The sequence below is a fragment of the Branchiostoma belcheri genome, unplaced genomic scaffold (assembly GCF_001625305.1).
Source record: "Branchiostoma belcheri isolate BF01 breed outbred unplaced genomic scaffold, Haploidv18h27 scaffold40, whole genome shotgun sequence".
Lineage (NCBI taxonomy): Eukaryota > Metazoa > Chordata > Leptocardii > Amphioxiformes > Branchiostomatidae > Branchiostoma > Branchiostoma belcheri.
This window is the reverse complement of record NW_017804021.1, coordinates 682,977-705,401: the sequence shown is the minus strand read 5'-3', so window position 1 is coordinate 705,401 and position 22,425 is coordinate 682,977. Positions and strand designations below refer to the sequence as shown.

Genomic DNA, 22,425 nt, shown 5'->3' with positions numbered 1-22,425 from the left:
GGTTGGTTGGTTGGTTGGTTGGTTGGTTGGTTGGTTGGTTGGTTGGTTGGTTGGTGGCCGGGGGAAGGTTCTGAATGTGTGGCAGGGGCTTCACTGGTGTCTGAGCCATATTTTGGCACTACTGGCTGACGATGTTCGATTGAATTTCACGCTTTCCTGAAGAAATTATCGCTCGGGCTGACAAGAAAATATCGATATCGGCAAGCCGTCAGACTGACTGTAGAGCAAAGTTCCCACAAACGTTATGGATGGGTGGGAATTTGAGGATGTCAGCTCTGATTTCACTATTTTACTAAATCTAATGTTTCTTTGTTTCGCACAACAGGTAAACCGCCTTGAGGCGTAACGCGCCAGTTTTGTACAGTAAGTACAAGCTGTACATGTGTAAGACCAAACTATAACATCGGGAAGGGCCCCTACTCTTTCCGATAACTGCGATGGGATCTGGAGACATGGCTCTCCTCAAACACGGGACCTCCGGCTTTCCGTCTCATTATAGAAGACATCCCTAACTGAAGCTAGGTACTCATGTACACCTGAGTCGAGTGAGGAAATAGGCGTTAAGTGCCTTCCCTCACGGACACAACAATGTGCCTGAGACGGATTAGAACCCAGAACCTTCAGACTCTGACTCAACAACCCTAACCACAAGACCATCTTGCCACCATGTTTTGTACCTTCCTTACTTTGATGGTTCTCATACTACCTTATGCCCCACATTTCCCCACGGCTGACTCTAGATTGTGAACATTGTAGCGCCCAGAGGGGGGTTTGGCCTATTGAGAAATCGACAGATCATGTGTTATAAATGACTGTAAGCGTAGCAAAACGATCACGTACATTTTCCAGGGCAAACCTTTATCAGCTTCACTTCTAATTACTGTAACGGCAGCCGATGCAATCTCGGCAATTATTTATTCCTGACCCGTCTCACAAATACCCTGACTGCACTGTATGAAATTCGATCTTTAAGCACATCCTAAAGTATGTGTAAAGTTTCTTTTTCTTCTGTTTTTCTTTTTCTGTTTACGGTTGATGCATAAAGATACTATTAGTTTTATGCGGTGCTGATTTCTACACAACAAACGCAGTATACGTAATTTTTTATTTAATTTTTACGTAGAAATTGTCAAATAGACAATAACATGAGAGCGGCAAACTGTACCGCTTTAGTGGACTGACTCTCCTGGCATGTTACCCTGGGAGGCAGAATGGTTATCGGGCCGTCAGCCGGTTCCCACGGCGGCGAAAAGCAGTAACGCCGCTGATCTTAATTAGCGCTACGGGGAAGTTGTAGCACGAGGGAGTTGGCCGGCTGTAAGCGTCGCAAAACGACGTAAAAATGGTCGGCGTCGTCACTGCCCTGGGCTGCCGAAACGAACTGGCTGATGACCCTATAACCAGTCTGGCTCCCAGGGTACTGGCATGTTTTCGTCTACTTAGCCTGGGTGCCAGCCTATTTCCAAGGCCTACACAGGCCAGTTTCTCGGCTCCAGGGCCAACATGCCCCCAAGGAAATTTCACCACAGCCCCCTCAGTTAGGCCCTGATCCATTAGCATGCTGGCTAACTCTGGGCCCAGCGTGATAGGGGTGTGACATCCATCTGTCGCATGTATATTGGTCCAATTTTACTCTTTCCAGCCGCCTCTAAAGCCTGGTAGAGGCTAAAAATGAAGTACCATTAAAGTTGGGTGATGGAGAGGACCTGTATCAACCGTAGTCAGGATTTCAGTGCCTTTAATTAGCAAGAAGAAAGGTCGGTAACATAGAGCCACTTTTATATCATCCTCAGACATGCTGGAGCTGTGATGCCGCCCACTCGTTATGCTGACAGTCGGCAATGGTATGGATGTTGGCAGAATACTCCAGAGAAATGCGTCCAAATAGCGACTTAACATTCATCAACATCATAACGACGTCTTTAACCACCAGACCTCTGTTTTATTAACTGGGCACTGCAAAACAGTCCATCTCTAAATGAACCCTACCCTGTGTAAAAAAAAAAAAAATAGCACCGCCCACCCAGAAAATACTAGTAAACGGCGGCACCCCAAGACGTCCAAGCTCAGAAGTCTGCGAACGAGACGAGAACGAGATCTTATTGCATTGTTAGACAGAGGTCACTAGAGGTTGTCCCGATGACGTGAGGAGGGACATAATCGATCACAATAGACCACCAAATCCCATCAAGGAACGATCGATAGAACCACAGGTCTTAGGGGCCGGCATATACAGGAAATGGGCTATTCGTCTCAATGGTCCCTGCAGACGCGAGGAAAAACAGAGAACGGCGCTGTCTGAATGATTCCAGAACTAATAATAGTTATCCGCGGGTCACGACGGAAATCCTCGGGGGCAGTTCTTTTACAATGTGTTTTACATGGAGACGCACAGACGGGCATACATAGGGTACAGTTGCACACTATATTCTTGATCACTACAAAAAATTATCTTTAAGCATACCCCAAAGTATGCGTAAAGGTACCATTTTTCAACTCGAGTGAAGAAAAATACTCTTTAAGGTGTTCTTAAAGATGCGTTTTTGAAGTGAATTTTAGTGAAATATAACTACTAACATAACACCAGATATGATGTTTTACGTAATAAGTTATTCATATTTCTCAAAGTACAACAGATTTCAAGAGACTCGACGCTACAGACAGATTTGAATGCATCTTTAGATTCAAAAACTCCCACAATGCAAAAAATTGGTAAATATGTATATATATAAAATACGGCTTGTTATTAGAGAAAATTCGATTGTAACTCCATATTAAAGATATATGGTAGCCACTATACACACAGCAAACACTATAATTACTTTACGGAGAATTGTGATATACGGACTCTTGTTAAACTTAACCTTATCCTCAGAGTGTTTTTTACTGACGGTGATAAAAGACTGTTTTCCATTGTGACAATGTGTTAAAGGTAGCATAGGATAAATATATTGATAATAACATGCTGCCACTATCTATAATATACATTATATATACATCTAATATATCTTCACCCATTGGAACGAGAAGAAATTGAACGTAAATAAAACCACATCATTTCGTACTGTCATATTTCCGATAAACTCCAATCCAGGAGCAAAGTAGGGACTTGACCGTGAGTGAAGGTCAGATCACCCTCCGGGAGGGTTTCAGGACAAAAAAGGTCGTCTGTCAACGAGCTGAGAGCGGGAACAATCAACAACTCCCCGGGCTGCCCGTGACAGATGTGGTCACCGCCCGCCTCCTCTGTGTACCCTGGTCTCCTAATGGGGTCAAGGATTCCCTGCCGCTACCACCATGAAATATTTATCGACTTATTTGAACCGTAGATCACAGATAAGGCACGTCGCCATGGTGGCTGGAGGATAGTGATCAAAGCTCCGTGAATGATTTCGTCAGGTTGGTGAATGATTGAACAGAAAGAGAAAGAAACACAGGTTGCCGTAATGTCGAGAAACCATCTTATACATGTATGCTATGTTTTTCCTTACGGCTCGGTGGGTAACTAACACTTGTTGTGATAGCGTTCAGCACCAAGGGCAGGGCCGGTGTCAAACCACAGTTATGGCGGGGTTACATCCGACCATAGCTACACTAACACTTGTTGTGATAGCGTTCAGCACCAAGGACAGGGCCGGTGTCAAACCACGGTTATGGCGGGGTCACATTTGACCATAGCTACACTAACAGTAACACTTGTGTGTTGTGATGGCATTCAGCACCAAGGACAGGGCTAGTACCAAACAGTTACATCTACGTAAGCCGCTCTACGACGTACATGTCGTAGAATTTTCAAGCAGGCTGTGACAGAGCTACATGTAGCCACTGACAAGGGTCTAAGACCGACAATACAGAACCAAGCCGCTTGCTTCTGTACCAACAACTATAAAAGGGGTGCTAGTGTCACGGAAATGACAAGAAAACATACAGTGCGTGTCACTGGAAGACAGAAGAAAATCATCACTACCTTCTAGCTCCGTGTACATACCTCTAACGTCCCGTCGCAGCTTCCAGCTTCCCGCACTGGTTCTGAGGTCCTCCGCTTCGCCTACCTACCGCCTCCCGGTGAAATGACAGCTTCCCTACACTGTTGGCATACGTAAGCGAGGAGCAGAGAAAACAGGCCAGACCCTCGAGGTAAAAGCTACGGTTAATGCACCTATATTACTGCGGCCCTGGGGAGTCTCAGCATTCAGACCTCGTCCCTCGTGGGACAATTGAGGAATCCAAACATGACGCACTTCAAGGTGAAGGAGAGGACTTGAAAAAGGACGGGCTTATATGCCTCAGAGCAGAGTTAATATGTAATGGTGATGTGCTGAATATGATATATATCATTTTGCAGCCCCACGTATCATACGAATTTTCGTAACTTCCATCTTATATATTTTTTTAACTTTAAACAAAGACAAGGCCAATGTGGCGCTGCACTCAAGCTCAAGTTTATAACTAATGTTGACAGCACCACATACAGAAATAAACAGAACGTTCACACAAGGCACGTTTAGACCAACTGTAGCACTACTGTTATTAAGAATATATAGCGTTTTTGAGCTTAAATATGCCGTAAATTTCAAATGGCGTAAAATTAGTTCCGTTTCTGTAGATATATTTTATCCTCTAAATTTTTAACGTATCACTTTTCAAAGTTTTTCTATACTGTTCAAATCAACACAGACTGAATAGCAATGTACTTTTTTTAAAGTAATCATGGGAAAGAGAAGACTTCAAATTGTTTCAATCAAGCTTGTTATTGTGAATGTCAGAGCAATTTAGGGCCCAATATAGGGATTCTACACGTCTGAACACCTTTGAGTACTGAATAAACCGTTATCATACCTACTTGGGGAGCCGATTGAATAAATCCTTCCTTTCTTATTCAGTCACAAATAGCAGACAACCAAAGGGCAATGCCCCCCCCCTTTCCCGACCTTTCAGAAGAAGCTTGTGTAAGTCTACTGTACATGATCCTTTGCCGTTACAATATAGAGAACCCTGCAAATCTTTATACATTTGAGTACTAAGTAAACCGTTATTATATATACGTAGGGAGCCAATTGAATCTATCCCACCTTTCTTATTCAGTCACAAATAGCAGCCAACCAAAGGGCAATGTCCCCCCTTCCCGACCTTTCAGAAGAAGCTAGTGTCTACTGTACATGATCCTTTACAATATAGGGAACCATGCAAATCTTTAAACATTTGAGTACTAAGTAAACCGTTATTATACCTTCGTAAGGAGCCAATTGAATATATCCCTACTTTATTCAGCCACGAGTAGTAGTAGCCAACCAAAGGGCAATGTCATCCGGCCGTTCAGACGAAGAAGATTGTGTAAGTCTACAGTACACTATCCGTTGCAGTTGTGATATGTTGAAACCGGCAAGTATGTACACATTTGAGTACTAAATAAATCGCTATCATACCTTCTTTGTGGACCGAATGAATCTATCCCTTCTTTCTTATTCAGTCACGACTAGCAGCCAACCAAAGAAGATTGTGTAAGTTGACAGGGTAACGACATTGTCGTCAAACTCAAAGTATATCCCAGCATTCATGAGCCAGAATCAGTATCCCCGGGGGAACGTCAAGATGTTTTGAGCGAGGTGGTTATGAATAAATGTGTTCTGATGGGATTCAAACGGTGAATTTTGTATTCAGAACCGTGCTTTTTCAAGAAAGATGCTCAGACACGTCGTATCGTATCCAGAACCGTGCCATGGCAAATCTGGTCTCCACCAGACTCCTTTGAAGACTGAGTGAATAGTAGAAATCGGCCTAAAAGGGGATATAATTGGCCACAGAAAATAGACCCTCTCTGGCCGGCCAACTCCTCTGGCCAATTATACCCCCTTTTAGGCCGATTTCTACTATATATTCAGCCTGCAAAGGAGTCTGGTGGAGACTAGAGCCAATCTACGTTCTCGGATATGCGGAGACTATTCAAAACCGTGCCTGATCGTTACGTATACTATAACAAATTCAGTGACAGAACATAGATAGTTATAGAGTGGATGAGGAGGGAGGGAGTGTTTTGAAGGACAACGTTTCAGTTTTTAATTTCGCACCCAGACGGTTAATTAGTCGGCATTCATCAATCCGTAGTCTAGCCGACGTCACACCGACGACCTTCGGCAGAATTTGCTGATCACCAGACGGTCACCGAATTTCAAAATCAACATTTAAAGGACTGAATACCTTCGAGCATGAAATCATTTTTTTCAAACCGATTCAATTTTCGGAATGTGAGCGCTCCCGATCGATTAGATTTTCTCCGAAACGATTCCAAAATAAGCCACAGAGAGGAGTGTAGTTTGGGGACTGGTTGGCTGGCTGTTGGGAGTAGGTCGGCAGTGATCGGGCGTGGTTGGCAGTCAAATTCAACTCAGAGTTGATCAGATTCGTATCATAAGCTAGGTGTGGCCTAAATCTGACTGCTCCCAACCTACTTTAGTTGGTTGTTGGTCGGGGGAAGGTTTTGAACAGGGCTTAACTTTCTGCGATGACAGTGAAGATAAGAGAGCTCTGCAGCTGTGAGCCACGGAGGCTGGCGGTGTCACGGGGAGGGAGAAGACAGACTGCTAAGCCTGACTACATCACCTTTAGGTGGCCAGATCCCCAAAGGCTAGATGGCCAACACCTCTAAAGCTAAGGTCCCAATTGGGAAAAGGGGCCCTGGCGGGTAGTTCCCGAGCTGTTTTTTACCACTTTCGGGCGGGACCCCGACGTGGCCCCGCGGGGCACCCTGCGGCTACCGGGCTATTTTTTGGCCCGTCGGGGCCCCGATAAGAATTTAATTCTGAGTTAAATTCTACCCGGGCCCCGCTGACAAAAAGACGCCGTGACCTCATCGTGAGAACACCGAGAGGTACCCCTCCGGTTGCCGGCATTCCACCGGGACACATTTCTTACGTCACAGACCAGATGAACAGAATAAAGGTGTGTACTTCGTAAACCCGGGTAAAATGTGTGACCTCACAGATCAAATGATCACAACAAATACGTGAATTCTGCATTACGTATAGGTCAATACAAGATATCGTCAGAGAATCTGCCGGGTACCTGCCGGGTGCCTGCCGGATACCGACCAAAGAGGGTGACAAAATTTTTTAACAAAATGCTACTGAAGGAAACTTTTAATTGTGACCACGACAGCCGATGCCCGCTCGACTACTGAACCCGGCCGGGGCCAGCCGGGGCTACATCCCTGACGGGCACCGGCGTAATTGGGACCTTAGCTTAAGTCGGGAGGATTAGGAACATCCTAATCCTGATAAATTGATACGTACGTATGGATTAACACGAATTGATCTTTGTCAGACTGAGACCAGTCTGGTGCCATGGTGTTGGGGGCTGCGACGACTGGTTTCCACTATGACAGAGAACCCTGATTTACCTATCGGACTGATTAAAACATTGTTTTTGCTCTGTTTCGTCATCTTCTGCTCCGAACAAATAGGGTCAATGACCTGGCCCAGACGTCTGTCACCATGGTAACTGGTGATGTAGCAGACACACTGTGGTTCCATTGTGTAACATGCATATATGACAGAGTTGGAGGAGCTGGTCACCATACATATGAATGTGTTTGTGTAACAATAAACAGACCAGTAGTTTGTTAGGCTAGAAACTGTGGAGGTAAACATCATGCATTTGCTTGGCAAATGTTACTTTCTAGTTGATTTTAAAAAATCCCGAGCTCTCATTGGAAGTTCTCATTTTCTATGTTAGTCGGCGGCCACAGAATCTAGATCTGGGCGCACATGACGATAGTTAGATGTAACCCGAGGCAAAAGGTATTAGGTGTGATTTATGTTCAAAGGTCACCAGATCAGATCTTTCTCGGAACAATTGTATCCGCTTCTAGGAAAACGTAATCTTTTCCTCCTTACATAAGTAACTGATATTCAAACCCTCTGATGCTGCGTCATCAAAGGTAAGAACAGCAGGGCTGGTATTACACTATGTAGATCGCCTTTTAGATCAATGAGGTTTAAAAACAACAAAGATACAACCCGTTTCTAAGGCCACATCAAGTAATTTTTTGGATGACGTCAGCGCGCGCATTGATTTCCGCCAGATTTTTTTGGAAAACAACAAGAAATTTTGTTGCCCTCTAACAGTGGTCGATATACAAAAAAATGGGCAAAGATGTCTATTGCGTGCCATGCCGGAAGGTGGATATCCCAATATGTCTGCTACAGCATCAAGGACCATAGTGACAGGCGCCAGGTCAGTGATGTTAAGAAGAAAAGGGAAAAGAAGAAGAAACACCAAACAAAAACAATATGTTCCCTTCTGCAAACTAAGATAAACCTAGATCACAGACTAGCAAACGTCGCCACGTTACAGAAGGAAGCTAAGCAACAAACTTGCATGATCTGGTGAGATTGCGCCTGCAGCGTAACTGCCTCCAGTCTCCAGACCAAGCGGCGTACTTACATGAGCAGCTGACATTCGATCGTACGATGGAACTTTTAGGTTAGCAAGGTTAGGATCAACACAGGGGATTTGCTGGCACTGCAGCTACAGCCCTGACGTCCGGGGATTAAAAACAAGAAAAATGTACAAAGAATCGACCAGCTTCTTCTCTATTGCTGCACTGTCCTAAGCATTCAAACTAGATTACTTCCCCAATACTCAAAAGCCTTCACGTAGTCCAGATTTATCAAACAAAGGTAGAAAATGTTACACGAGGATTGCGTTTCTCCAGCAACAAAGAAGTTTTCGTGTCTAGGTTTTTGTTCAAATCCCTCCAGTCTGGTTTCCGTGACTCCTTCAGTACAACGGTGAATGTAAGGCCTAACTAACAAGAATTCAGAGATCTCATACCTCCAATCTCATACCTCATATTTAGAGCTTTTAAAATTTTATTTAAAAGTATAATAAAAAGTATAATGATACTAATTATTTCATTTCATTTATTCTTTACTTCAGGTATAGGAACATTCTCATAAAACACTACACTTGAAATAGTACAGGCACAATTGAACACTGGGAAGGAATACAAGACAACAACAGAAGACCAAGCTGCATGAAACCCCATAAGTGTGGCAGAAGAAGAAGTTCACGTATAAGGCGTCTAATGTCAATAATGTACGATGATTAGTAATAAACTACGACTAGTAGCATAGGGGCTACGTTTTATAACAATCTGACCTTTTGGACAACATGGCGGCTGCAGAAGCACACAATGAAACATATTATTAACTAGATAGTGGTGAGATACGAGCCTTGTCATTGATGGTAATCTGAGCTTGGGACGGTCTTGCAACTCCTCAGCTGCACAAAACACAAGGTTTCAGCTGCAGAAACACTCACACAGACACAAACACACCGACAAAACAAAAACAATACCTTCATTTTTCATGGAGGTAACAAGATGCATCTCCGAGAAATATCGGTCTAAAAGACCGGCGGCAATTTTCGCCTTTATCTTCTGAAAAACAGCTGCAGGAGGAAGACATGTACAGGATGGAAGGATGATATTTGAATTAAGAACACAAAAGACGTTCAAATCCATGGATGTTGGGAGCTCTGTGAACACCTGCACGGTGGAATTAGTCTTCAAAGAATTTGTCGCCAAAATGGCGCTCTCTTTCTAGTCCAGTCATACAAGCGAGCACGAATAGCATAAGCTTGGGCCTTAAAGTGTGCGTAAATGTTCCATTTTCGACATCAGTGAAGAAATAGAAACTTTACTCATGCTTTAATGTGTGCTTAAAGATCGAATTTGAGAACATCGGAGAATGCGGCAGCATGACACTAAGTGAAACGCTAAGAGGAACAGAAAACCGAGAAGGGTGGAGAAAACTGGTTGTCAGATCTTTTTTTGTGGTGCTTCAGAGGTGGAATAATTAGACTGAGGGATAGATGAAGTGAGAAAGATCGAATTTCACACTGTGTATGCGACAGTGTCTGGAACCATCAAACGTTAAAACGATGTAGACCTGTTAGGACGTGTTCATTGGTCCGTTTCTCTTACGTCACCACCAAACGTCAAAACGATGGCACTCGGTCGTAGGCTCCGCCCACTAGAATGTCAGCAGAACCGTGAATCAGACATCCCTAGTTGTGGGACTGATTACCTTCCACCTACACACCTACGTATAGGTCTGCTTTTGCCATAAGGCCACAGCACGTAAATTTTATGGATGACATCCTCCGCAGACTCCAAATCTAATGCGAGGGGGCGAAAAAAAGGCGGGCCGAAAAAAAAACAAGCTTCCTAAAATTTAGAATTTTGACTGAAATCATTGTACAAATGGTTTTCATTCAGTGGGAACATCACATACACACAGCCAGCATCACATATCACTGCATCAAAGTAAGAAACAAAATATTAAGTCATAGCCTTTTCTTGTCTCCTCTCTTCATAGTTATCTGCCATCCACCTTCCGGCATGGGAACAGACATCCTTGCCAATTTTCGGCATGGTGACCACTGTCAGAAGGCAAGAAAATTTCTTGTTTTTTTTCCCAAATCAGGCGAAAACCAATGCGCCCTCTGATGACATCCATAAAAATTACTTGCTGTGGCCTAACCTACGCTGTCGGGCCGATATCAATTAGGATTTTACCATGGACAATATTGACTGAAGGAGGCCACATACCCACCTATGTCAGCGCATTTTATAGTGTGCGTGACATACGGACGGACAAATACCAATAGGTCATGAGAAGGTTGGATTTCGCAGACCTATAAACCTCCATAGACACGTTCCCAACATCGTATGAAGTTTATATCACAGCTGCCATGTAAAACAAAGTTTGGAGGCAGAGAGAGAAGAAGAAGGTCGAAATCGCCGCTGACACTGAGGTCACGGCTGTTATTACGGTTGGAGAGACACAAAACGTTATACCGGCTCAACCGCTGATGCTGAAATTGATTCTGATGTAGAGCTCGAACCAGGAAAGCAATAAAGTCTCTTTAGAAGTGCCGACATGCGTTACGCTGCAGGATTCTGCAAAGACACGCGTCAAGATACAACCCACCGTAAAGTGGTGCTGTCCTTGGTGCTGATATTGGGGGAAACATGTTGTGAGATGACTCTTTTGGGAATCGCAGTGTTGTTGTTTTTTTCAAATCATAACAACTCACTGATCAGAATAATAATCATAACAATATTTTGTATCGTAACAAATTGTTGATCATAAAAATTATCATAATGATTCACATCATAAGAATAATCAACAATATTTGAATCATAACAAATCATTGATCATAACAATAATCATAGTAATTTGAATCGTAAGAAATCAATATTTCGCAGTGGTGTAACTGTAATAAAATCAATTGAAATTTTTAAAAAAATTGCTAAAAAGGTGAAACTTTCTTTCACACCTGTAAAATGTTGACAGAAAACGAAGATAGTATTTATTGATGGTACTAAAAATAAGGGGCTTCTCATGTAGCATATTTTGGGAGGCTATTTCGAAGGCTTCAATGGTGAAATGATGACAAAAATGTCCTACGAAATGGCAGAAAATATCAATATCAGACAGGTTTCCTCATCCAGAATATGTTTTGCTGCCCTGAAATTGCTTTGGATGCCTTTAAGTGGAGAAACCCGTGAACACATTTCAACTTGTCATCCGACCCCCAGGCGGCTGGGTAGGCGTGCTAGATTGAAGTTTGACACGTTATGTATTGACCATTACGCACCTGTGGAGATTGCTGCCTGCAATGCGGGCTTATGGTAAGTCTCATCCTGCCTTATTTGGTTTTTATCGGCCGGGAATTTCATTCAGGGTCGATAATGATTTTTGCAGCCCATCGAGACTTTTCTTTAACGTATTTTGTTGTTAGAAAACTCTCTAGGCACAGATGTCAACCATGATTAAACTTGTCACTAGCTCAGGTTCGAAGAAACGTTAACCCTCATCTCATTTTATCTATCGTTTTGTCTAATTATTCCATAATTGGGCATAATAGAAGATTACGACCTGTTTTCGTAACACTTCTCGGTTTTCTGTTCTTCTTAGGGTGTCACTAGTTGAGGTACGAAGGTACTCTCATTTCATCTATCCCTTATAGTCTAATTATTCCACCGATAGGGCAGCACAGAAGATCTGACAACCAGTTTTCCCCACACTTCTCGGTTTTCTGTTTTTCTTGACGTTTCACTTAGTGTCACGCTGGCCCATTCTCTAATGCCATTTCCCCATCTATTCCATTGCCTACTCCTCTTTCTTTCTTCTTCCCTGTACTGTTCCTTGCATGATGGTTTTGGCTAGACCCGATGACCGTCACACATGACCATACTACTTCAGTTGGTTGGAAATGCAGAATGTTTATTATCACATGGTCTAGCCTAACTACTGTTCTGTTTATTCTCACTCAAACACATGCATATAATGACCAGCACCTTTAGCACTGTCCTGCTACATAATGTAACCCAACACCACAGGGTGTCTGCTACAGCACCGGTTACCATGGTGACAGACGTCTGGTCCAAGACATTGACTTTATGTGTACGTTTGAGAAGAAGAAACAGAGAAAAACAACAAAGGGCTACACAAATCCAGTTTTGGTCGTTGTAAGCTCGCTCGGCGGTCGCCGTCTGGCCCAGATTTTTACGGTTGCAAATATGGACATTTCTTATTGATGATTGCAGTAATTGCAGAGACATAATGAGTGATCTACACCTGGACCTGTGGGCCGGTACTATTTATTAACCTGTTGGCAATTGCTCCCCCAGGTTGCTGCTGCCAATTTCAGTCTCGTAAACGAGCTGTGTGAGATTCGACCTTTAAATTCACACCTTTAGAGAAGCGTAAAGTTTGTTTCCTCACTAGAGTCGGAAAGTATAACATTTAAGAATGCTTTAAGGCATGTTTAAAGTTTGGATTTGTTTCTACCTCATGGTCGTTGCCAATTTAAACAGTCGATGTCACATTGCATAACCTTAAACTTTAAGTGCATTAGAACGCTTTGCCAACACCGTGATGTTTCGTGGCGCAGAGGGTTAGAGTTTCAGGATCAGGCTTTTTCTGACCCGGGTTTTAATCCGAAGTTTCGCCCTGTCTTTTTCACTGATATCTTAACTATTTTTATGATACTGTCGTATATTTGCAATGGAAATGTTGCTTTTTATACGTCCCCCCCCCAACGTTATGAAACGCTCGGATATGGCATTGACCGTTCAGCCAAATGGCATCGACCGTTCTAAATGACAACGCCTGTAGTCCTGTCCTTGGTGCTGAACTCCTGAACTCCAGAGACAGACAAAATGCAACCAGAGGAGCCAAACTTAGGGTTCAACCATTGGATTTTTACCTTTGCCCCCCCCCCCACATCGCCATTTCTTCTTATTCACATTATTTTCGTTAGTAGCAATAACCTTGGCTTAACCAACATCGCCCAACGTTTCAAATGGCAACGACCGTTTACGAGACAAAGATTAGCTTGGCCGCCATCCCAACACACCAACCGTGACCCTCGATCAACAACGATATCCCACAAGAGCCATGAACGTGACCTCTTGTGACCCCAATAATAAATCTATTGATCTTTAAGAGCGCCTCTCAGGAAATATTGAGCTAAGCGAAATGGTCGAACAGTAAAGTCCATTCTGATAAATTGATGATACCGAATTCTCCTGTAAGGATACAGATATAGGAAACGAGACAATCGACTTCAAGGATAAATCCAGGCACCATACACGTACATGCGGTGAATACGTAATAAACTATGTATATAATACACTGTAGTTGAGATAGCCTTTCTGTGTATAGATAGGCAAATGTATACATCAAAGAAAGCTAATAAAGGCACAAGACGGCGGGCGCCCCAGACCCTTGCGACTCGGCCCCATCAATTGTAAGCTCCTCACAATTCAGCCTTTAATTGGCTGTATAGAGAGAGTCGCCGGGAACACAATAACAATGGTTTTAAGAGGAGATAATCCATACGGTGTACGTGTGCAAATAGGGAAATACATTAAATCTTAGAGACTGCATGTCAGAGAATAGTTAAATCTCTAATTGTGACGCTGACATATATATTTCGAACGTAGTTTGCCGCATACATATACTATGTGCGTAGAATAGCTGTATTCATACATACATACATACATACATGTATTTAGTTTTGTTAGATCTTACTAGTAGTAGACCATACGAAAGTCCCTGTACTTTTGTCGAGCCAATAAAGAATCTGTATCTGTTATTGTGATGGGATTTGGATGAAAACGATAAGATTCGAATGGTTTCCAATGCTGCTAATACATGTCATTGTACATTCGCATTCTTTACGCAGATTCGCTAGGGAAATATTCCAGTCTTTCCGCCACAGGGTCAGTTGAAGAGGAACCGACGTCAGCTAATATCGCGCAGTCGTCAATTCACCTCACTTCCAATTTGTGTTGGTCAAATTGACACTAATTCTTTATTCGCAAAATCATTCACGAGGGATAATTTCATCTAAGATGTCAAAGAAAGTAAAATAAAGCAATAGAGAACATACAACTACTGTCCGATCAACTTATACTACTCCTACGTTTGATATTATGGGGTTCGACTTCTTCTTTGAAGGCAGTGGATAATGAATAGTCCCATGTTCTGCATAATGAGTGGGTTTTGTAGAAACTTAATCTCTTTATGGTCTTATAAGTGGTAAAAGGATGGGGAAATTATGGCAACTGTTTGAAATGATCTGTTTCTGTCGGTCTCATAGTGAGGACCCTGGCTAATAAAATGTATTTCATTTTCCATTGAATTCATTTGGGAAATATTTACATAATCTCTTGTGGACACTGCATGAAATCCTATCGTTATGTACATCTTAAAGTATGCGTGAAGGTGCACGCAAGTAAAGAAGTTGAACCTTTACGTATGCTTTAAAGTATGCGTAAAGACTGGATTTTGTGCTGCGATAGCTTTTAACAAGCCTGGCATTAATTCTAATTCCCACCTACCCTCTAAGGCGCAATGCTCGGCTTTGATCACTGCTGAGAGAAAACAGTAGGGACGACGTGGGACACCGGAGGTGGGCGGACGGAAAATATCCACTGGATTAATGGATGAAATCAAAATGAAAGTTTGCCTCCATAGGGATATAGTAGTCCGGACTGTGGGAGAAAGTGTGTGCAACAACATAACAACAGTCGACGTTCCAATGACCGCCTGTCATCTTCATCAGCGCAATTATGACTGGTTCACTGCGCCTAATTACACCTAGCTTCAGTGTACAGTGAACCGAGCGTAATTGCCCTGATGAAGGTGACAGACAGTCATCAGTGTAACAGCCATTCGGCTTAGCACAGTAGCTACGCAGGCACGCGACAATGCCTGGCTGCATATCACACCAAAGATTTGTCTTGCATAAACTACTCATACATCTAAGAGTCTGGCAATATGCGTTGTATGATCGCAAACTGCAGCTGTAAGAGTCTTAGGATAGTTGTGCATGTGTTCTACAAAATTCAGCTATCTTCGTACGGAAAACGCTGCCTAAGATACCAAAAGACATCAAAATCGTAGTCGTACGACGGGTATGGCCGCGCCATAACTGTGGTTTGACCCTGTCCTTGGTGCTGAACGCTATCACAACAAGTGTTAGTGTAGCTATGGTCAAATGTAACCCCGCCATAACTGTGGTTTGACCCTGTCCATGGTGCTGAACGCTATCACAACAAGTGTTAGTGTAGCTATGGTCAAATGTAACCCCGCCATAACTGTGGTTTGACCCTGTCCATGGTGCTGAACGCTATCACAACAAGTGTTAGTGTAGCTATGGTCAAATGTAACCCCGCCATAACTGTGGTTTGACCCTGTCCATGGTGCTGAACGCTATCACAACAAGTGTTAGTGTAGCTATGGTCAAATGTAACCCCACCATAACTGTGGTTTGACACCGGCCCTGTCCTTGGTGCTGAACGCTATCACAACAAGTGTTAGTAACTAACCGTACCGTAAGGAAAAACCTAGCATACATGTGTAGGATGGTTTCAGGGTATTTACATACATACTAAATACATCAACCTATATTTTTTCTATTGATAATTTTTGATTGTAGCTATGATGGAAAATTGTGAATAGGAATTAGTTGGTTCTGTCAGGGCCTGCTCAAAAATTCTTATCATAAAAATCTTGGCCTATACTACGACCAAGTGACGGCGCCGTACCTACAACTGAAGATATATAACAAAGAAGCCATTGCTGCAGTTGTCGATAACAGCATGATCCATTCTGCTCGCGTTTGCGGGAAAATTGAGAGCCTGTTCAAACATGAAGCACGTCAGGTGCACTTAGCAGCACTTTGAAACCTCCTCGCATACCACAAATAGTTTTCAACAAATGTCTCTGCAGTTCAAGAACAAGCTGCTAGGGTATCCGCTAGGAGGCCCAAAGTCATGCCACTTCATGGCCAGCACATGAGCTATCTACCAAAATCTGTGACCCTAGCATGTCAAGATCATGAAAAATCAAAACCGGAAGTCTTCTGCAGTACCTAGGAAAGCCGCCAGGGAGCCAAAATCTAATCATTTCTAGGTCCTTTCAAAATCTACCCACATAACAAATATCAAGACAACCCATAAAAGCCTTTTTGAGTTATCGTAATAACAGACAGACAGACACACGCACACACACGCACACACACACACACACACGCACACACACACACACACACACACACACACACACCAACGCCACCAAAAACATACTAGTAACCTTCTTGGAGAAGGTTATAATAAACATATGGATGCAGTCATAGAAGTGAGAGCCCCACGGATAGTGGGGATTTTCTGAACAGTCCAAATCACAGTTTTTCAAACACCCTTATATCCTTTTATGAGCCTAACCCGGCATCTAATAACGAATGTCACGTTTTTTTCAATTGATTTGTTTTTGACTGTAGCATAGAGGCAGGGCTGCCCAAATAGCCCGTGTAAAAGGGTAAGCAATGAGGGTATAGTGCCTTCTCTTGTTCCTAACATCGCCTATAACCTCTAAGGTCACAATTTAGCCCGATACAAACAAAACGGAGACCAACCGTGTAATTTCTCCACTCGCAAAATTGCACGTTCCACGCTATATGGACTTACCGGATATTCCAGTTGACGAGATCGCAGGTGATGCCGTGTTATTGGAAATGTCAACAGAATTATGCTCTTTCTCTAAGCTGACATTTTGCTTTTCCTTGAAAGCACTCAAATGGAATAATAGTGTGTAGCATAGGAGCTGCCGCTGCCGAAAAACGGCTTTACTTCGTAACACACTTCTGTAAGGCCACACCGACTTAATGTTATGGATTACATCCCCTGAAGACCCCAAAACTAGTGCGCGGGGGAGAATTAAAAAAATCCGGCCAAAAATAAAAATGCTGCTAAACCACAGCAATACAAAGCTGGTATTGTGAATTTGTGGCAGTACTTAGCGACGCATACGACAAGCCGGCACATGCTGGCTTTGTGCGGAATTTGTGAATCGGCACTGTACGTATGTATTGATGAGTTCTTGAGTCGTGGAGCTTCGGTATCCTGGGTGCCCGGCTCTGTATTGTCGCTAACTACCATAGACTACCCAGGCCTAGAGCCAGGCCAGAGCTTTGGTGGACGTTATCTTTTTTTTTGAGCACAGGCAAAAATCAGTGCGCGCGCGGATGTCATCCATATGAAATTAAGGCGGTGTGGCCTTAGATTGGCAATTTGCTTGGTCGTTCAGCGAGGCAATGTAAGACCAGGTCTGCTAGAATGGTTTCAAACGACCTACCCCACATCACCTGCATCCTAACACTTTCACGTCAGTTCTTTTTACTGATTTTACTACACTTCAGAAATCGCCCATATAGACGATGCTGAAACCTTTTAAACCCAATCTTCTGCCGTCCAGCACATCTATGTACTTATTCAAGTATAAACAGCCAGTCATAAATGTTCAATAGCAGATTGCCAACGCCATAGTCCATAGACGTAGGTGTTACAAAGATACTACCCACTCACTACCCACGCCACTCAGTGCTGATGTCAGGAGCCAACAATCCACCTCTTACACAGCAAAAGAAAGTGGAATAAAAACGATTGACGTATGTACAGACATAGAAAGTGAGAGCCACACGGATGGTGGAGATTTTCTGTACAGTCCATTCTATCTTATCACCGTTTTGCTCTTGCACACACCCTTAAATGGTAAAAGATAAAGGTAGTCCCATAACCCTTTTCAGGCCGTGCTATGTACTTATGCAAGTATAAACAGGCAATCATAAATGCTCTATGGTAGATTGTCAGTGCCATATGCTCTATGGATGTTGGTGTTACAAAGATACTACTAGATATACCCATTCACTACCCACACTGCTCTGTGCATGGATTACTACTGACGACAGGAGCCAAAAAATCACCACATTATGGTATCCAGAACCGTGCCTATCTAGCTCTATACCTGAACGGATTAGGCTCGATCACGGTTTTGGATTGTTTCCTCGTATCCAAGAACGTGTTTTTGTCCTAGGCACGGTCTTGGATAGTCCACGCGTATCCAAAACTGTGCCTATCTAGGTAGATTAGAATAGGATCAGGCACGGTTCTGGATAGTCTCCGTGTATCCAAGAACGTAGATTTGCCACAGACACAGTTCTGGATACGCAAGGAATATCCAAGACCGTGCCTGAGCATAGTTCTGGATAAAGCAAGGTTATGGATATACAACATGAGTCAATCGGTCTATCATTATGCACCGTCATACATTCTGAAGCTAAGTTTGCAACGAACAAAAAAGTGCTTGTTTGACTTACAAGGAAAGCGCCGTGGAGACCGGCCGAGCTCAGGCTGCGTGATCTACCTCTGCGTGTGGATGATCGCGCGCGTATTATTATATACAGACAGCATACCGTATGCTAAATTCCTACTTACGACGTGGAAAAACGTGACAAACATACATATGGGGTTTACGTGCATCAACAAGCACGAATGTTTGAGTGAATAGAATCACCATATTTTGTGATGCTACATTGTCGTGGCGACAATCAGGTATTAGAGTCAATCTATTACTTACGTGTCCATGGATTATCATATAATGGGGGTTTATTGTGTTTGTGTGGGAGTATTGTGTTGTCTTCTAGATGTAGCCGAGACGTTTGTTTAGATATGACTTATTGTGTTCCATGCTAAAGCCGCTACCCTTAGTACTGAAAAAAAACCAACTGATTCATTAAATCTCCAGGAAGGATGTGTGAGAGGATAACATCTTCAGGGCGAGCACTGTGTGAAATTCCATCTTTAAGCACACCTTAAAGTATGCGTAAAGTTTGTGTTTCCTCACTGGAGTCGGAAAATGGGACATTTACGCATGCTTTCAGGGTATTCTTAAAGTTACCACATCTACACTGGTTTATGTATACTCGTACTAGTATGCACATGCTAGGTTCAACTTCTTCCCGCTTAGCTGTAAATATAAGAATAGATGGAGCTCATAATACATGAATTATCTCGTTGCATAAGAAATATCAATTTTTCTTTGCTATTCAATTGTAAACTTTGCTATTCAACTGTAAACTTTGTTATTCAACTGTAAGCTGTAGCGAAATAAAATTTATGCTGTTTTCAACAAAAGGTAGGAAAGTAAAATACCTAATGGCTGTACATGATTTACACAGTCATGAGCAGTAATGATGGTGCAGCATAAAGCTGTGCTGTGTTTAGATGTATCATAAGATATGATATTCAAAGGCGCACGTTGAATGAGATTGCTACTGCGTAGATGTATGTCCGAGAGGCAAGGACTCGGGCGATTTTATATTCTTCATTCCATAGAGGCCTGTCACATACTGAGGGCATCTGAGGATACAAGTTACGATTGCAACAAACTGACAGCATTCGTGCGAGACATCTGTGCATGGGTCATGTACAAGTTCAGCTGTCTTGCTACGGAAGAGGCTGTCTTAGATCCTTGTCGGAGGTTGGCTTTGTCACAGTCTGTTTGATAAATATACAACATCACCTTTTTTATGTTTACCGAAGGAAAACATATTGTTTTTGCTACGTTTCCTCTTCTTCTTCCGCTCCAAACACTGACCCCTGACCTGTTCAATGACCCGATTTGTTGACGTCTCTCACCATGGTAACTGGTGTTGGGTTACATAATGTTGCAATTTTATAGTAGGAGGGATTTATACTCCTGTCTGACCATATATATGAATGTATGTGAGTAAGAATTAACAGAGCAGACCATATGCGAAGGTTAACATCATGCCTTTGCTTTGCAAATGTTACCTTTCTAGTTTGTGTCTATCATACTTTTCGTTCCCGGGTTAGAAATTGTGACCCTAGCATTACCAGCCACTACCCGTGGTACTGAAAGTCTTGCTGCTATTCACAATTTCCGTGAAGCGAGCGGCAAGCTTGCTTTTCCGGGAAACATACTAGTACTTTTCATTCCTGAGTTGGAAATTGTGACCTTAGCATTAGGAGCCATTACCCTTGGTACTGAAAGTCTCGCTACTGTTCACAATTTCCGGGAAGCGAGCGTGACAGGATAGCAACATTAGGAAACGGACCACGCGCCATTGGTTCCAGAGATTTGCAGACTGTAGTGTAACAATCACAATGAAATTCTACAGGATTTCAAACGTTCAAACCATTGAATAAATTTTGTCAGCAGAAACAGCCCGTTTGTTGGCAAGCCGAATGACATTTCAGACTCGTTGATGAAGGTTAGACACACAGATAGAGCATTACATAATACAAAATAAAACAAGCAACTGGATAAATTCGCTGAACTGTTTAACGTTTTCTTCCTTATTTACACGTATTCCAATATTCGTTTATGATACGGATTACTCTTGTCTTTAGTGTCATTCTAAGTCAATGAGGAAAGATGGTTGATGCTATCTGAAACGTCTGATTCTTCAGAGAATTTGTCCTGTTTCTTGATTTATTTTGTATTACAGTTTAGACTCAACCGAGACGGGGGGCGTTACCGACTTCCGGCTAACTTTGACCCAGTGCTGACGTCAAAGGGGCGGAAAATCATGTGTCTACAAGCATTTAGGTTAGATAGCCGACCGTGAGATTCGGTCAAGAATTTTGGTAAATAAAATTCTTTGAGTAGGAGAATAGTTTATTTCTTATTACATTTTAGACTCCTTTGGCCTGTAAACGTGTGTGGGCAAACATTTCTTTCATGGTACATCATGTGCACATCTAGGCTAATACGACATTAAGCCCAGGCGCCCGTTATATCCAATAAGTCGACGCTACAAAGGACTGCGCCCGGAGGTTTTAGCGCATATTAATCTGATTTTCACACGCGAGATGATCAAGCGAGTAGCGGCAGCTGCTTTCTAGGTTGTCTGGATTTATATGTTTGTAGAAAGGTAGGGTTTTGCAGTGACGAATTGCTTGGCCAATTGGACATTCGTTGAAAATTACATATAGGCATGTCACCAGAGATATACGGACGCCTGCTAACAATGTGGCCTACCGCCAAGCACCGAGAGGACGTATATCAAAGAAATAATGATTGTGAATTAAAGTGGCAGGGTGGTCTTGTGGTTAGGGTTGTTGACTCAGAATCTGAAGGTTCTGGGTTCAAATCCCTAGTGTTGTGTACTTGGCACTTTATGCCTGTTTCTTCACTCGACTCAGGTAAAAATACCTTGAGTACCTAGCTTCGGTAAGAGACGTTCTCTCGGATAGAATGTAAAAAGGAGGTTCCGTGTTTGAGGATAACCACGCATCGTACTTTTCAAAGAGCAGGGATCCTTCTCGGAGTGCTTCAAACCTTACAGTCTGGTCTCAGACCACATTACCAGAAATCAGTAGATGTACATGTAGTACAAAGCGAACTGCCTTCAGGTATACGTAAAGAATGGATTTGTATGGTGCTGGTGTATACCATACCCCGACGATGTGCCCACTCTACACGACTTCCCTCCCTGGCCTGTACGGTGGAGTGACGCCCAGTGAGCCTCTAAGGCTAATGTGTCAAAATGTGTGCCAAAAACGAATTACGGATTTGGTGCGCCGATGTGCCAACATCTGCAGATTTGGCACCGAGAGACGTTAAGAATTTTTTTAAGTCAATAAACATAACCACAAGACTTCTTGTCCATAATTCATTGTATAGTTCCCCCGCCCGTTCGTCAGACCTTCCTCCCACACGAAATAGCTCCTGCCAGACTCCTCTATCTGTGGGATAAAGGTTGCAAACTACCCAAATTACGTGTAATAATTTGTCAGAGGAGTAAGCCGGCTGCGCAATCACCGTTGGCTCCAGGGCCTATTATTTCTTTGAATAATTTCAACATTTTTTTTCAAACCTGGGTAGAGAATACCTCATGAGCTGTGCCAGAAGGCTGACGGATACAGATTAGCATATGTGGGCCCCAGGGAACATTTTATAAAAATCACTGTATGAAATCATATCTTTCCGTACACCTTAATGCATGCGTATACTATTTCTTCACTTGAGTCGAAAAATGGTA

General features: G+C 42.9%; 1 protein-coding gene across 2 annotated transcripts in view; it reads right to left on the bottom strand.

Moving 5' to 3' along the window:
• LOC109477592 overlaps positions 1-17,136 on the bottom strand; it is a 36,159-nt gene extending 19,023 nt beyond the window's left edge. The window contains exon 1 of one of the 2 annotated variants that reach the window (XM_019778930.1): positions 17,048-17,136. The gene's annotated coding sequence lies outside the window, so the exon portion shown is untranslated. Of the gene's footprint in view, positions 1-3,988; positions 4,049-17,047 lie in introns of those variants that run through there. The other variant, XM_019778929.1, reaches the window with a different exon arrangement.
• Positions 17,137-22,425: the final 5,289 nt, after the last annotated feature.